Source organism: Tiliqua scincoides, chromosome 4 (genome assembly GCF_035046505.1).
Source record: "Tiliqua scincoides isolate rTilSci1 chromosome 4, rTilSci1.hap2, whole genome shotgun sequence".
Lineage (NCBI taxonomy): Eukaryota > Metazoa > Chordata > Lepidosauria > Squamata > Scincidae > Tiliqua > Tiliqua scincoides.
Window position 1 is genome coordinate 31,951,781 of NC_089824.1, and position 4,399 is coordinate 31,956,179.

Sequence of the window (4,399 nt, forward strand, 5' to 3'; positions counted from 1 at the left end):
CGGGAGCCTCTGCGCGCGTCTCCGGGGCTCCTGCGGCTCCGTCACTGTGGCTGCAACAGCTGCCGGCGCGCCGCGTCACTCCCAGCCGGAGCCTGGCAGAGGCGCGGAGAGAGCCGGGCGCGGGCCGTGGCCCCCGCTGCCGGAGGAGGGCGCGGGCGGGGGGGGGCGCTCGGGCGCCGCAGAGGGGCCTCCCCATGCGCCTTCCCCGCGGACCAGGCGAGCCGAGCCCTGCCAGCGGTGACCTTGGGACGTGCTGGAAGCAGGGCCGGGCGGGAGGCTGCTGCTGCTCCCTGCTGGGGGGGGCGAAGGGGGCAGCCCGGCTCATGGCTGGGGGGGGGATCAGGCTGCTGCCCAGGGCTCAGTCCGGGCCACCCGGAGAGCGCGCGCCCTGGAGTCGCCCTGGAGGGCATGTGAGTACAGGCGGGCTAGCCCTGCGTGCCCCCCTCCCCAGCGATCCTGCCTTCTCCATCCGCAGGTGTCCCTTCCCCCCCCATCCTTTCTCTCCATCCTTGCAGTGAAATGGGGAGACTTCACATTGGTCTTGAAAGGGGGGGGAAGAGGTAAGCTGGAGCTAGTGAGTGTTCTGCCCCACTTGGACCACTGATTTGCCCCACCAAAGACCCCCCCAAGGCATATCTAATCAGAAAACACCCCCCTTTTAAAAACAGGAAAATATCTGATTTTAAAAATCGGTGCCCTCTGATCCCCCCCCCCCAAATGGTATTGCTCACCCCTTTGCCTGCTTGTGCTACTGTTGCATGCAGCTTGTTTTGCAATGTGCAGTTTGGCCCTTCACTGCTTCATGCTACTGCTCCTTGGGGCATCCCAGGGATGCCAACACTGCAAAGTAGTTTAGGGACTGTGGGTGCAATCCTTTGCATGTCTACTCAGAAGTAAGTTCTGTTGTGTTCAATGGGGCTTACTCTCAGGAGAGGGTGGATAGGATTGCAGCCTATTTCAGTGGTTCCCAATGTTGTTTTTTTCACTTGCCTGCTACTTAGCAGCCCATTTTATAAATTGGACCCCTCATATTAGCAAAATGTTTGTAATTAATGTAGTTGCTGTTATTTCAAATTCATATGTTTTCAGCTACTGATCCATATCTGATAATGCACAAGTTGATGACCAGAAACTAGCAGTTGTTGGGGCTTTCACAGCCTAACTTCCTGCCTTGCTACCCCACAAGACATTCTAATACAGACCTGCCATTTTCCTGCCATTATTCAATTCTTTTTCAAGTACCCCTAAAGGTCCTGGCAAGTACCCCTGGGGGGTACATGTACCCCGTTGGGAACCACTGGACTATTTGAATGGAGGACAACAGCATATTGGAAAGACACTGTTTTCAGCATCACTCTCCCCCACACCTCTGTGTTTGAGGGCAGCTCTACATGGCACTTATTCCCATAAAAGACTGCTGCTGTGTGTGACACTCTGTGCTCAGGCTGTAAGGTCCAACCTGGCTTGTACTGCAGTGATGTTCAGAGTTTCCATGCTAAGCTCCCGGTGCTAGTGTACAAGCTTATCATTCAGTCAGGTAGATGCGTGTGGTAAGCCACATTACAGCAGGGGTTTGGAGCCAGAGCAGCGAACCCTCTGGGCATGGACTTCTGTTACTAACAGCTTCTGCTGGCACTGAACCTTGATCAATAAGCTTCTGTAGAAGGGAATCCTGGAATAATAATAGACGGCTACAAATGTATTGTACATTTGATGTACAGATGTACAAATGTACAGCTTTGATGTATTGTTAGCTCCCATTTTATTACTGTATTTGTATTCTGAGTTTTCTATGCAAGAAATTATATATTAGGGGGAAAATGGGGAAATTATGCTGTAGCTAATTGAGAGGCAAACTACATGTAAAAATGTGTTGATAAACAATTTTGGGGAAATGTCACTGAGCACACGGATTGGGATGAAGCACCCCCTCTTCTCTACTCAAGTGTTGCTATTCTGAAGCTGCTTTTCAGAGAAAGGTTTTTGGCCTTACTTGCATGTCTTTGCTTGCAACATACAGCTTATCTCTCAATGCAACAGCTATTTCACCATAAACACGTAAATTGCAGGCCTTCCTGTGCTGAAAAGTGCAGCAGAAAGATGGAAATCAAACTCTAGTCAAACAAAGGGATATGGTCATATGGGTACCCTTTACCTTTGCCTTCATTACTACAAATTATAAAGATAGTGAGTAACAGGTTTTGCCAACACTTGTGGAAGGATATTTATTTAATGGGAGTAGTGCAAACTGTAGTCAAATGAATGACGCCTTGATCAAGTAAATCCACAGGCGTGTGGGTTGGAGTAACGTAGTAGCACACATACAGTTGATAGTCTCTGTTGGTAAAAGGTCAAGTGAATTGCAGTTTCAGCAACAGCATACCTTGAGTACCGGTTACAGGGTAGCAGTGACAGGCGTGTGGAATGCCTTTTTCTCCTGCTTATGGGTTTCCCAGGGTGAGACACTGTGAGAAACAGGTTATTGGACTGGATGAGCCTTTGGCCTGATCCAGCAGGGCTTTTCTTACGTTCATCTAATCGTAAAATTGAAAAAAATTGGCACAGCCTCACGGTTTATATCAAACCACTGCAGAGTGGAATAAAAGGCCATTAGGCCTTTATCTATGCAAATAAAAGTGTGATTTTATAATTTATCATTCCTAGTGGCAAAAACGAGCCAATTGAAAATGACTTGGAAGAAAGAAAGGCATTTCTCAGGGCTCTTTGAGGATTATCAGAAAATGCTTCAAAGATTATTACTGATTAACCAAGTTGCAGTGGTGTCGCTAGGGGGCTGCGGGGGGGTGCGGGCCGCATCGGGTGACGTGCACGGGGGGTGATGCACACTGGGGGGTGACACGCTAAAATAGCGGTACTTAGGAGTAACCCCATCATATTACATACCATTGGATGCAGAATTTCGAGCAGAATGCAATGCAAAAACCCAGAGTGAAATATCTCCTTTCTATCAAAAGTTATGGCCAACAAACTGGAGAACAAAAAATGCATGGATCTCTATGGAAAGTGAAAGTGAGCCGTATCGCGTGTTTACTCGCGAGTAGGCAAAATTGCCTTAGTCCGTTGGAAAGGGCAGGCTGAGAAAAATCCCAATGACACCAGAATGGTCCTGATCCAATGAATGCAGCCCCCAATAACACCTGAGAAGGAAGTCCCTCCCTCCAAGCAGATGAATGTATTGAGCCCTATGGAAAGTGAAACTAAGCCTCACGGTTGCGTTTACTTGCAAGTAAGCAAACGTGCCTTGGCTGGTGTGGAAGATCAGGTGAAGGAGAGTGCAAGGCTACCAGAATGGTCCTGATCCTATGCACCTGCACCTAAACAAGTGCTCCAGAAGGCAGCCTCCCCCCCCCCACACACACACTAAAAAGGATCAAAGCAGAGGCTTCAGCTGATAAGGTGAACTTTTTGAGACTTGCAAAACCAGGTGGATCCTGACAGTGATCTGGTTTAAACAGAAGTTCTTCAATTGAACTGGGCATTGGGTGGGACTGAAAACCTTACTGATTTTGGAAAAGAGGGTGTTATTGCAGGCACGCTACAGAGGAAATTCACTTGGTGGTCCAGGGCTGGCTTCTGCTTATTTAATTATTTGTTTTACTTTAATTAGTTATACTTATTTATTTTAATTTGCCTGATGATGTCATTTCCACCATGAGATCACTTCTGATGGGTCTTGGACAGATTGTCATTCTAAAAAGTGGGTCCCAGTGCTAAAGGTTTGAGAACTGCTGCAATAAGGTATTAGTAAGTTGATACCCTGGGTGTTGTGTGACACCACTAGTGACCAAAATCACAAAAATCATAGTTTGGAGGAATAATACCATCATGTTATATATCAATCAATGTGTAATTTCATGCAGAATGTGTTCTGTCTTTGTTCTATCAAAAGGTACAGCCAAAAAACCAGTGGGGGTGGAGTGATGGTACATCACCACGCCCACCACCTAGGGTGTTGCCCCGCCCACTGCATGGGGGGTGATGCGCTGGCATCCCGCACCAGGTGACGGGAACCCTAGTGACACCACTGCCAAGTTGTCATGGTCTTTCACACTTGCTTGATTCAATTCAGAGCATAGTAGTGACCTGAACACACAAATGGGAAGACAGAACAATGCAAGTATTTGCAATGCAAGTTAACTTAAAACTCATGCAAGTAAACTTTGAAGTTAACTTGCATTATATCAGAAATTCACTTTGAATTGTCACTTGGGCTCATCACTTACCCTGTGTAGTAAACATAGGGTAGCTGTGTGTAGCCAGCATGGTGTTGTTCAAACAGGATTGGACTCAAATCAGGGAAAGCACTACTTAGTTGTGACAGGGTGGCCTTGACTCTCCTGCAGATTGCTGTGAGAGTGAGCAAGTAACAGCCCAGTCC